This window comes from Cavia porcellus, unplaced genomic scaffold (assembly GCF_034190915.1).
Source record: "Cavia porcellus strain 051 isolate PalLab524CR breed Dunkin Hartley unplaced genomic scaffold, mCavPor4.1 scaffold_11, whole genome shotgun sequence".
Classification (NCBI taxonomy): Eukaryota; Metazoa; Chordata; class Mammalia; order Rodentia; family Caviidae; genus Cavia; species Cavia porcellus.
Genome location: NW_026947494.1, coordinates 4,262,708 through 4,275,000, shown reverse-complemented (window position 1 = coordinate 4,275,000; position 12,293 = coordinate 4,262,708). Strand labels below are relative to the sequence as shown.

General features: G+C 48.2%; 1 long non-coding RNA gene across 1 annotated transcript in view; it reads left to right on the top strand.

The window, feature by feature from the left end:
* The window catches only part of LOC111753967 (uncharacterized), a 42,693-nt gene that overhangs the window by 448 nt on the left and 29,952 nt on the right, over window positions 1–12,293 (top strand). Inside the window, exons 1-2 of the long non-coding RNA XR_010050388.1 lie at window positions 1–1,071; window positions 2,372–2,481. The exon at window positions 1–1,071 is cut by the window's left edge and continues 448 nt beyond it. This is a non-coding gene — a long non-coding RNA (uncharacterized LOC111753967). The remainder of the gene's footprint in view (window positions 1,072–2,371; window positions 2,482–12,293) is intronic.

The window sequence follows — 12,293 nt, the reverse complement described above, 5'->3', positions numbered from 1 at the left end:
TGGCAGGGAATTCCCCCCTTTTTGTTTGAGTCTTAATTTGTTCTTCCTTTCACTGCATATAAAATCCCATGAATTTTTCCCTTCCAACCCTTGAAATATCTCACTCTTGCATTTACTTGGTTTCTGATCGAAAACCCTATAATTATGCTCTTTGTTTTTCTATAGATAAGATTTCCCTCAGATTTCTTTGCAGGCTTTTGTCTTTGACCTACTGCAGGCTGAGTGGTGTGTGTGTGCACGTGCGTGTGTGTGTGCGTGTGTGCACGCGTGAATGTATCAGCCTGCAGTCCTGCTTGGCCCTCTCTGAGCTTCCTACATGTGCCCCGGTATTGTCATTATTTTTAGGAAACCCCGGTGTTCCTCCTCAGCTTTGCCTCCCTCTGCTGCACACGTGTTAAATGCTGTGGGGGGCTCTGTGTCTGGGGCTCTGGGTCAGACCACGGAGCTCACTGACCCTTCCTCGCTTGTGTCTTGTGTACTCACGAACCATCAAAAGCACGTGTCATTTCTGCTCCGGTGCTTTGGGTTTCTCGTCTTCTCTCTCCATCCGTCCCTAGAGTTCCCACCCTCTGCCTGCCTTACCCATCCGCTCCTGCATGCTGCCTACTTTCCTCACAGAGCTTTTAATACACCAATCGGAATTATTTTAGACCTAATAGCTGTTAATTTCAACATCTGTGTCACACTGTGCCCGATTTTGCTGCTTATCTTCCCCTTCAAACTATTTTTTCTTGCCTGTTTGCAAGCCTGCTAATTTTTTTCTAAGTTGGGAAATATTTGAGGCCATTATTATCTTAGGAGCATAGTGTGAAGATTTATGTTAGACTCAGTATTGGGTTGATTTTTTTATGTTTGCCATAGTTTTATAAGATATGCTCTAAATATAGAGTGAATCTTTAAATTTTTAAAAATCAGAAAGACGCATTGCCATAATCCCCCTCAAAACCTCCTGCCTCTTCAGCCACTGTTCCTGTCACTTTGTCAAGCAGTTCTCAAGTCCTGCTTTGGGAGTGTCTCAGCCCAGCGGGATCAACATGGTGAATACTTCTGCAGGTGCCAGCCGACAGAAAGGTGAGCTGGTAAGGACCTCGAAGTGTGTCCACACCCACCTCAGTCACCAGGTTCGGCACTGTGCAACTTTTGGTTGCTCCCCCAGTCAAAATGACCATGACAGGTAAATATTCTGAGCCAGTTCAGGATGCTGAAGCAGCCACAAGAGGGTTACTGAAGACGCTCGTGAAAGAGGCTGCCTAGAATCGCTTCAGAAGGTGGCAGGGACCGTGGGTTAAGTGCGTTCAGTTGAAGGAGACCCATGGCAACGTGTCCTTTATTGGGATACAGTTTAAAAACGTTAAGCACCCATCATATCTTTGATCACACCTTGTAAGTATAGAGTGTTGGGAGCCGCGGCCGAGCCCGGTCGTCTTACTTGTCGGACGTGAGGCCTGTAGAAAAGAGCAAAGCCCGAGCTAGATTACCCCTCCCATCGAGTGAGCCAAGTTGGCGCCTGCTTCCTGCCCCCTGATTGCCCTGGCGACTTAAACAACCCGCTCTGTAAGATAGTCTGCCTAGCAACAACTGATGTTAGCCAATCAGCCCGCATCGAGCGCTTTGAACTGATTGGCCACTGTTACCCTATAAAAGTAAATGCCTCTCCCACCACGAGAGAGAAGCACAGAGAGAGATAGAGAAAGTCCACCGGTAAGAAAGGACTGGTAGCAGAGCAGAGGCCTCGCAGGGCCCACGCGGAGACAAATAAAGACAAGGTTGCACACCGTCAGAATCTGTCGTGTGTTTTTCCTGCCAGCCGGGAGCGACACCGACAATAGAGGCTTCAGACCCTGGCGTCCTGGCTTTACTTCCCTGTTGTCCCTGAGCTTCCCTGAGAACCCTCCTTAGACAGAGTTTGTGCTGGGCACTGACCCTGCAGTCTGCGTAAGGGTCACAGACCAGAAGTGCTCCGTGCTCTAATGTGGGCTCAGCCCTCTGTGGTGGACCCACATCCCACAGGTATGACTTTCCTTGGTGTGTCCCATTGGTGCAGGTCCTGGGCTACGTCTGACCATCCCTGACGCAGTGCTGTCAGTCTGTCTCTTCGAGCCTTGACCCTGCTGCCTGCATTTCCTCGGGAGACACAGAAAAGGGAGAAGGGGCGGAGTGGGGTCAATGTTCTTGACTCACCTAGAGGTTTTCTCCTCTGCAGCAGGGGCTCTTATTCTGCAGGTCTGCCCATTATGGTTGGAGTTATTCCTTCCCTTCCCAGTGCCACAGCCCTGAAGGTTTGTTCTCAGGTCTTCTCTGTGCAAACTCAGTGAAGGTCTTAGCCTCAAAATCCACACATGTGTGCACTTCTTGTCCCCTCCATCCTCAGGGATGCTCCAGAAGGTCTCAGTGCCTCTGCAGGCCACGCCTATCCTGTAGCCAACCCAGGGACTATGCCAGAGGCTCTCCCAGCTGGGAGCTCCAGTGCCTCCTGCTCAGGTAAGCGGACCGCAGAAGCCTCGTGTCACCTGTTAGCGCTGCCGTTTCCAGCTTGGGGCTGGGGGTTGCCTTCAAACCCATCTCTGATGCATCCAGGAAAATTCTCAAATTGCAGTTTGTCAGATTCTAAGATGGGATGGAAGTGCCGGCTTTTATGTTCTCTACCTGTCAGACTTGAAGCAAAAAGACCTAGAGTATATTGCAAAGATTTTGCTTTCAGCTTTAACTGCAGCAGTTTGATTTTGAAATTTTCAGGCAGGCTTCTTCTTTCTCCTCCTCCTCTTCCTCCTCCTCACCCTCCTCACCTTCCTCATCCTTCTCATCTTCCTCTTCCTCTTCTCTCTTTTCTTTTTCCTTCCTCCCTTCTGCTTGCAGTTAACTAAGACACTTAACATAGTGAACTGATTCATTTTTATTTATTTTACTCAATTTAGAAAATTATGATTCATCTTTATTACCTTTTTCAATATTTTTCTGTTACCTTATGCATTTATTTTCTTTCAGGGACCTCATGGCTTTATCCCACACATCTGTCTCTGCTTATTGCAAAGCCTGGATCATCTCTGTGCATCTCTTCTAATAGCTGTCCCCACCACTAATTATGCTTCTCATTTTTTTTCCTGTCTAGTAAATTTGGGTTTTATACTGATATTTTGAATGGGGTATTATAAAAACTCTGAATGTTGATAGTTTCCTTTAAGTGCTGTCATATTTGTTATAGTAAGCAGTTAAATTAGTGGATGATCATTTTAATATTGTGGGGGTTGGTTGTGGGTTTGTTAGGGATGGATTATTTAGCTTTTGCTTTTCTTCTGAAGGTGAGCTTGTAGGTTCTGAGAGGTGATGCTCCATGGCCCCTCAGGGATTTCAATGCATTTGTTGAAGTTGATGGGACTTTAAGCTCCCTCTCCCTGACAGTAGACAGTTTCTGAAATATTTGTACCAGGCTTCGTGAAGTCAGGCAAAGATTCAGCTCAGTAAAGCATGAACATTTTGGAAATTTCTAGATTGCCTCTCAATTCCTAGTGCTGTCAGCTTCCATTTTTCTGTCGTAGCGTGGCTGCATTTTCAGTTCGAGCTTTGCTCACCCCTGTGCTGCTCTGGGCCACAAGCAGCCTTGGGGCCTTCTGAGAGTGTTGTTCCTGTCTGCCCTGCCTCAGAGAGCTGTGTCCTCCAGTTTTTTTCTTTCCTAGTGTCTTAGTAACTTTTTACTCGTTGCTGAGACAAAATACCTGCTGCCAAAAGTTGGGAAAGGAAAGGTTTATTTCTTACAGGTTTTGGAGGTTTCAGTCCACACTCAGTTGGCTCCAAGGCAGGGTGGCATGGTGGGGCCGCACTTCATGGTGGCTGCAAACAGCAAGGCAGAAATCAGCAAGAGAGCGAGACACACCTTCTTCCTGTCATTACATCACATCCTGGCTCCACCCCCTTGTGGGTGGAGCACTGACACCATCAATCCAAGCGCTAGACAATGAACCAATCACAGATGCACAATGCAAATGCATGAGACCCGGGGGCCACCGACATAAACCATGACACTGGGGTCTTCTCCAGTGCATGAAAACAGGGTTCTGTTGGTGTTGTTTTGTTTTTGTAGTTTGTAATTGTTTTTAGCTAGAGAGCTAATCTAGTCAAAATGTCCCTACTCTTTCTCAGTCATGACCCATCCTTTTAAAATATTCATCTTAATTCAGATTTTAGGGCCTGGTAAATCTGCACCATCATTTCACAAACTGCTTTTTCTCCCCAGCTTCTTCCTCTTTCTCTGCTGTTCTGAACACACTGGCACTAGGATGGCTTAACTGTGTTCCTTAAGTTTCTTACAATTGCCCATCCCTTTCCCTCTCCATCTTCGTCGTGCGTATCCATTCCATAAGCTTTCTCCTAGCCTAATTTCCATTATGTTGATTTTCTTTTCAGTTGCAGCTAATCTGTTGTTAAACAGTCTATTGCTTTATACAAATTATTACGTTACTACATTCAATTATCCCAAGTGTCTTATTTCTCATGAAAATGTCACTGTATGTACGTACACATGTAGACAAACATAATGTAGTCTTTTGGAGTCAGCCCAAGGGAAGACTGTCCCCAACACACTTCCTGCAGGTTTGCTTTTCAAACCTGGCTACTGGCTACTACTTTCCGTCCCCTGGCTGTGGGTGCCCATCAGCCCCGGTAATGAGCTGCATGCCTGGACTGTCCTGAGATCCCGAGGAAGAAGCGGCCCCAAAGCCTTTGGTTTGCTGACACATTTGAGCCGGGCTGTTCCTCCTCCCTGTTTTGCTAGCTCTTTCCTATTTTGCGTTTTCTTACAGCTGCTCAGCGACAGCTTAGTTTTCTACTACCTAACCCAGCGTGCTCTTGATGACTCTTCCTCTTTCACTTTTAAAATTACATAGTCTTTATTTTCTTTTAAAATCACTAGTAGTTTTAAGCATTTTTTTCTCCCATTGTTTTTGGCTTATTATTATGTTTTCTAAATAACTGATTCTGTTCAGTGTGTCAATTGTGGAATATTTCCTCTTCTAATGTTTGATTATGAGCTAATTTTCTCTACTTTGTTCCAATTTGCCCAAAGAAAATCAATTTTGAAAATGATATCATGGTGGCATTTGCATTTGATTTGATTGGAAATCTGAGAGTTTTGTCAACTTGGGGATTTTTAAAAGTTACTGTTTTGACTTAGTATTCTTTTACTACATGAAAAAAATATACCTGGACTCCTGGTGCCTGGGGCTAATGGTGTTCAATTTCTTGTGGTGGACATAGTTTTCTAATGAATAACTGTAGGGAGCCACGAACTCTCTTATGCTGCTCATGGAGTTTAGTTTTGTACACCTGCTACTGAGGATGAACCCTTTCATGGTGCCAGACTTCTGTAGAATTCTGAATTCCAGGTTGTGGTGAGGAAGGTATGATCACATCTGTCCCTCACCTAGCTAGAATCCATGTAGCCTCCTGTCCAGTTTGTACATCCTTGTTCCTGCTGGGTCATGACAACAGTGATGTTTTACTGCCCTTTCTTTGAGTTCTCTGTATGTGTCCAGTGTCTGAAGATACCGTGATCTAAAACAGTCCTTCTGACCTCACATGCTTGGCGAGATGATTGGATTATGGTGGCTGTTAGATGACTTGCTGGTAGCAGGTGGGGTCTGGCTGGAAGACACGGGTTGGGGTGTGACCTAGTGTCTCCATTCCCAGCTCCCCTCTTTACATCTGCATACTGTCCTCCATGAAGTGAGCAGCTCTGCCCTGCTTGGGTCCCTCTGCCATGGCACTGACCATGCAGAGACTGAAACTTCTAAAAACATGAGTCCAAATAAACCTCTCCCCCTCAAAATGACAGGTGTTAGTGTTTTGTCCCAGTGACAAGGAAAGTGACAAAGGTAGAGGCCACCTTTGTGTTGTGAGCTTGACTATTAACTATTCATTTTAGCTTAGCTTCTAAGTTGTTTCTGCAGTAGAATTGAAATATTTCAAATCCATCAATACTGGTTGATTTAATTTGTGAGTGGTATTTGAATTGATTGAAAATTAAATGATGATAGAAAAAGGTAAATCAATGAAGACTTGGAAGCCTTGGAGGGAAGGGTAACAGCCTTCTAGCTCTGTGTGGTGTTACGCTCCACAGACCCTGTCCAGCCAGGCAGAACCTGCGTAGCAGTCACCTGTGCCATTAATTACAGCACCAATTTAGTTTTAATAAAGTGACATAACTAATAGTATTAACTTTGACAAAGTTATCAACATAAATTAGGGCTAAAATGACAATTTAATTTTTCAGCTTATTTCAGTTTTATAGTTGTGTAAAAGCTATGAGCATAAAAATTTCACGTTGGGTTTGATTAACATTTGTATATCTTATCATTTTTATCCTAAAGCCATTAGCACCGAGACTGTGAAAACGTTTTAACTTTCAGTTGCTCATCTATTAACAAGCCTGGCTAAAGGGCCCATACCAGAAGTGCCTCAGAGCGCAGCACTGAGATTATTTTGTCACATGCCTTAACGTGTGAGCTGGGCTTCTTATCTCTGTGACAACCTGAGTTAAACACTGTTTCTTTTAAAAACTTAGCTAAGGACCAAGTGACACAGAGGTGCTAAAATCAGTGGTTGAATTTAAGTAGGGCTTTTTGGAAAAGTCCTTATGCAGTTGTCACGGGAGACTCAGGATTCTGCCTTTTCAAGGCAGCTGTGTGTCCTTTGAGGTGGCTGAGCACACGTCCGATTGTCTGTAACTGGTGGGTGCAGCTGAGGGTGGGCTGGGTGAGATGCTGCCACCAGTCACGTCCTGGCACCCCTTGGAGCTGGTCTGTCTGACTGGGGACCTCAGTCTCTGAGAGGAGAAGGAAGCATGAGCTGGAAAACACCAAAATCAATATCCAGCAAAGCTTATGGCAGGTCTGCAAGGTTTGGAGGAGGAACATCCACATGTTCCCTTGCGGTCACCAGCTCCTGTCAGGTTTTCTGCTCCCTGTTCCAGAGGGGAGGAAAGCGTGGCTGGAAGGCTCCCTTCTGCACACCTCCCGTGGTGCCTCCCTTTCACTCCGCTCTCTCGGGCCCCATTGCAGCCCACCCAACAGCAATGACCTAAGGGCCAACTACAAAGCAACAGAATGGGTGAAACCCAGCAGCTACCAGTGAGAAAGGTACTTGCAGATTGGCACCGTGTCAGTCGAGGTCTGTCCTTAGCCTCTTCAGCTGGGATGCAGTGAAGTCAGCTGGGTCTGTCTTATTCCTCCCTCTCCTCTGCATGGATCCTTCCCCGGGTCCCTTCTGGGAACTGGAGTCTGTCTGCTTCCTCTGACTGCTCCTTTCTTCCTGCAGCCTTCCAGAAAGCCATTCTCAACTGTAGTTTCAGGGCAGAAAAGCCAAAGCCGATCGTACAGCACTATACTGAAAATGAAAAACCAGGGAACCCACTAGAGAGATCTTTCAGAGAGGAAGTCGCAAGGCTTGGTGACCAGGATGATGGAATCAGAATGGGAATTTTAAGTAAGAGGAAGAAGGATTTCACATTTTTATTTTACATGGCTGGTGAATTAGTCACTGATCAAATCAGCCCTGGATGTGTCACAAAACTGATAGATAATTCCACAGTGATGGGCAGGTCAAGGGGCTGCGCAGGTAACACAAACACTTTGCTGTGGTCTCGTCTCTGCTTTTGTAGTGGGGAGTTGAGAAGGGCAGCAGAGATGCGCTGGGGAAGATCCCACCAACATGTGTTTGTTCAGCTTTCCCTTGATGGAGAGCCCAAGAGACGGCTCAAGTGGGGTTTACCTCTCCTGGGCCTGGCCCAGAAGCAGATGCCAGTGCAGCAGGGCTACTCAGGGCTTGGTGAGAAAAAGGACTCAATAAAACCATCATTTTCAAAACCCAGTAGCCTTCTCTTCTGAGAAATGAACGCTATTCCTTTTTCTATTTCATTTTTTGCATTAATGAGAAAACAGATTACATTTGAATCTACTTCCAAAGACCACACTGGCTTTCTTGCTGTTCTCATCTTTGTGATCAAATATTGAAGGCGAACGTGGGAGAATTGATAGAGCATGGAGGTGCAGAGTTATGTAAGAGCCGCATGCATGAAACATGAGGCGCCCCAGATCAAGAGTGGCACTTCAGCCTGCCACGGGGCCTCTTTGGGAACTGAAAGAAATCAATACGAGAAAACACCTCCCAGGAGCCGCTGAAGAAACAGTGGAGCTGACCTAGAAGCAGCGAGCCCGCATCCTCCACCCAGAAATGCTGCTGATGCTGAGCAGCGGGAAGATGCAGACACCAGGGAGATGTCTTCCTTTCCTCTGCTGGGCAGAGGCTTGTGGGTTCATGAGGTTGCGGAGGGAGAAGACAAAGCTTTGAAGCCTGAGAAGCTCAGGTTCTTTTGTAAAGAGTGCAGATTTCTTCCTTTCCAGGCCATGTTCAAGCTCCAGTTGCTGGGGACGGTGCCATCTTTTAATGGGCTTGATTGAAGGAGGAATTATTCTACTTCCATGTTCCTTAATCAACCTTGATTACATTATTGGTTTATTCACATGTATGTGGACAAAATTCAGGTCCTTGTATGGGAAGGATGTCTCGTTGTGGTTGTGCGTTTTGGTGCAGATAGAGGTTGTGTGCAGAATCCAAGGAAGCGGCCCCTCCTGTGGGCCCCTTTCCCACAAGTCCTGGCAGGGACTGTGCTGGGGACACGGCAGGACAGTGATGAGTGAGAGCTGTGTCCTACAGTGGTGGCCACTGTCAGTCTCCCCTGCAGGTCCTGTCTGCATGTCCTGATTAATCAGGTGGGATTATGCAGGTCAGCATGATCTTCCTTCCTTCCTTCCTAGTTAAGCCAGAAGGCTTGAGCAGCATGGCCCCAATGTGCAGTGGGGTCCCTGCTTCATCACCACATGGCAGGGACCCAGCAGGGGACCCGGCCTTGTGCAGCTGTGGCCTCTGCAGGGGTGGCTGAGCGGAGGCAGTTGCGTGCACTTATAACCCTCTGTTAGCGACTCGCCTCGCCTTGCCTAAGCCCGAGCCGCCCAGGAGATGGCACCTACCCATCCCAATCCTGAGACAGAATTACCCTGCTTCAGACCTGTACTCGCAAGGTTCTCCTGCCTCAGGAGCTCCACTGGGCCACCCAGCTTGCAGCAGTTGCTCTCACTGGGCCACCACTTGGCACTCTTCCCAGAGCCATGCACATGTGCACACACGTGACCCACCACACATGTTCCTCCCTCGGGTCACACTGCACCTCTGGTCCTCGCCTGGACATTCTAGCTCATGCCTTCACACATGGTATCCCTCTCTCTGGGGAAGCTTCTCTCCTCCTCTGTCTTGAAGTCTAGAGCCACTTGAATGTGCCTTCTTTCCTGGGATGGGACCACTGAATGTATCCTGTCCCTTTCTCAGCTCTGTGCAGGTCTGTCTTGGAGACAGAAGCGGGCACTGCTGTGTCTCTGCTGTGGAGACAGGTGCCTCTTTTCAGCTTGGTATTTGCGTGGCCAGGGCCTAGGTGTCCACTCTGCCTTGGCCTGAGGTTGTCCAGGCTATGGAAGAATTTTCAAAAGGGCAGTTTGTGATGGGCTTCTATCTCTAGAGGCCAGATGTCCCCAAAGCTCTGACTATTCCTGTTCGGGATAGTTTTTGACATCAGCACCTCTTCTGTGCTGAAGATTTTCATTCACTGTGTATTCTCCTCTACTGGGGATGGACAGGAAATGGCTCTACTGCTTCCTTCCCTATGACAGCTGGAAAGTGGTGGCCCTGACTAGCAGCTGTCGCACCCCTTCCCCATGCACCCTTTTATAACCCCTTGGTCCCCTAGGGTGGCTTGGCTCCCCATTGCTGGCCCTCTTGGAGCCCCTGGAAGACAGTGACAGCTGTCAGTAAAGCAGCCCCTGCTGAAGAGCTGCCAAGCTGTCAGCATGAGAGCTTCAGCTGTCGAGGGTGTGGACAGCAGCTCCAGGACAGCACTGGCTGTGTCGTGGCCACCACAGGCATAAAGCTCAGATGAGGCCTTTATGCCTGTTGTAGTCAGGGGTTGTACACAGAGAACAACTAGGATCAGGACATGGAGTTTATAATATTTTTATAATAGTCACCAGAAATTAACACATGAAAATGCAGGAAATCTCTCCGCAACACCAATGACATAGATTATTTAGTCAAGACCCTAAACCCCACAGCAATGTCCCACATGAGTCCAGATAAAAACCCAAAGCTCAGGACAATGCCTCCACGAGTCCAACTGGAAGTCCAGGGCCCACAAGAAGGACTCATGCCAGTCTCTTTTATGGATCCATGCCGGGAAGACCCAACAGTCAGCGGTGGAAGCCAGAAAGTCTATGACAGCAGGATGAAGGAGCTGTGCTAGTGGGATGAGGGTTCTACGCTGGAGCAGAGAAGTCACACTCACAACAAAGACCAGGGCTATCCTGAAGGCACCACAGATGTCCTCAGCGACATGGAGGCCCCGAGCTCCTCCTCCGACAAGCACAGTCAGGAACGTGCCAGGAAGCAGCGTGACGAGTTCATCCTGGAGACCAGACAGCACGTGTCCCCCCCCCCCCCCCCCCCGAGCCAGGAAGCAATGCTCGATGTGAGGACCAAAGCTTCTCCAGGAGAACCAACAGCTCAGACAGCAACTCGTAGGAGAACCCACAATGCCTCCTTAAGCCTCAACCCTCAACACCTCCCTTCTTCTCCACCTATTTATCCTGGCAACCCTCCTCAGGTGGAGCATCTTCACTCAATGCATGCTGATGTAATCCAGCTAGTGTTAAGTTGACCACCAGTTCTCAAACCATAAGAATGCCTCTGCCTGGAGATTGTGGCCTGTGGCCTGCAGATAATTCTTATGCAATAGGCTTAAAGTTTTTGACCAGTCTCAGCTCACTTTGCCTGTGGCTAATCCCTGGAGACCACCCTGTCGGGCTGGAAGCTCAGATGAACTCAGATGACTCCCCCTGCCACTGCTCTGTATAGGGCTCCCTTACCCTCCTGGGGTGGATAGAGGCTCCCTGCATGGGACTGACTCCCCTCCAGCACAGGTGAAAGAGCCCCCTCCAGTGCTCTTGCTCCAGAGTCCTATTTTGTATCATATGGGCTTGGAAGTTCCGTTAAGTCTTTCAGAATTTGGGCTATGTTAAAAAGTGTTATAAACACTAGGTGCTGCCAGGCCTAAAGAGTTCTGGAGACCAGCAACAGGGACCAGAAGCAGCCTGTGGAGGCTAGAGGAGGCCAGCAGCAGAAACGAATGGACTGAGAGACTGGCCACCTTGACTGGTGATGACAGACATCAGCTGGCCTTGATCGGTGGCTGTGAACCATGGTGACAAGGAGCACTGACTGGAGCCTGGCAGTGCTTGGCAGAGACCTGGAGAGAGCTACATAAAGGAGGTGAAAGCTGCTGGCAGAGCTGCTAAGGGGCAACAACTGGCTGCTGAGGAGCTGATGGAGAGGGCTAGAAGCCACCAATGGCTGTGACACTACAGTGCTGCAGCCCTGAGCACTGAGGGTCACTGGCACTGAGAACCTGGGAGCTAACAAAGCTGCACTTTAATGAGTTGTGATTTCTACCTGCACTGAGCAACAGAACCCTCAACCACCTGCCACATGCTGCGGAAGGCGCTCCCACATGGACCAGTTCTCAGGTTCCCTAGCCTCTGCCTTCCTATTGGGTTGGGCAAAAGGCACAGGAAGACGGTCTTCCAGTTCCCGTGTTGAGCTCCAGGGTCTCGACTAAGTTCTATACCAGCAAATGCAGCTCCTTTCCTGAGAGCAGCCTCCTCTGGACTCCACACTAGCATTTTCCCTTTCCTGTGGGCCTGAGGTTGCTAGCATCCCCCAGTGCTGCTGGACTGGAACTCTGCATCTTCCTTCCTGTGGATGGCATCTTTCCTCGGTTATACAGGGATCGTGCTGTGTCTCACCAAGGCCCGCATTAAGGCACGTGAGAAGTCAAATAATAGCAACAATAATTAGAAAATTACAGCCAAAGGAGGTCAGTTGTCTTGAGGAGTGTTTTAGCACTACTTTTGCACCAACTTAGAGCACAAATACTGATTTCAAAGTCTTGCAGATAGTAGATTCAGGTCGGGCTCTAGACCCGGGATCTCAAGGTTGGAACATCAGTGTTATCTCACTTACGTCCTTGTCTGCAGGCCTGGAGAAAGTGCCTGCTTCCTGTATCCTCCTGGGTGGTGGCAGAACTCGGCTCTTGGGGTCAAATGACTGAAGTCTCCTTCCTCTTGTGTGCAGTCAGGAGGGGCTATCCTCAGTCTCCAGAAGTGGTTTTCATTTTGGGTCACATTGTTGCCTACATCGTC